The following is a 694-nucleotide window of genomic DNA, read 5'->3' as shown; positions in this document are numbered from 1 at the left end:
GGATCGTGTTTTCCGTCAACACGGACTCCCAGAGTCGATCGTCTCTGATAGAGACCCCGTTTCGCAGGAAAATTTTGGTCGACTATCTTTAGGTGCTAGGCACCAAATTGGATATGTCGACAGCGGATCATCGGCAGACCGATGGTGAAACTGAAAGGGTGAATCGCGTCATCGAAGACGTTTAGCTGCGTCTGCGCTTAGACGCCGAGGCGCTGGAGCACCATGTTGCCAATCGTAGAGTTTGCGCTGAACAATGCAGTGCATTCGTCTCCCGGCTACACGCCGTTCTACGTGAACGGGCCGATTCACCCTCGCGTCCCACTGACGTCGCCATCCCATGGCTCAAGGCTTGGTGGGGAAGGAATAGCCGAACGGCTAGCTGATGTCAGCCCCCTCATCATCCGATGACTTCTTGTCTACCAGACTGAGTGTCCTACGACACGCGATGGCTGATAGCCAAAACTTGCAGAAAGAATATAAATATGAAAAGGAAAAGGCAAAGTGGAAAGCTTTAAGGTCGGGGACCTGGTTTTATTAAATTCTAAAAACCTTCCTACACATGCAGCCTCTGCTATCTTCAGGACGAAGCTTCGTCCACGGTTTATCGGACCTTTTAATGTTGTGACCAAGCGGGACCTAATATATACGCTGAACCTTCCAAAACGGATGCGCACTCACCCGGTATTGTACGTGT

This window comes from Plasmopara halstedii, assembly GCF_900000015.1.
Source record: "Plasmopara halstedii genome assembly, contig: Scaffold_555, whole genome shotgun sequence".
NCBI lineage: Eukaryota > Oomycota > Peronosporomycetes > Peronosporales > Peronosporaceae > Plasmopara > Plasmopara halstedii.
The sequence above is the reverse complement of the archived record's forward strand: the minus strand, read 5'-3'. Positions refer to the sequence as shown.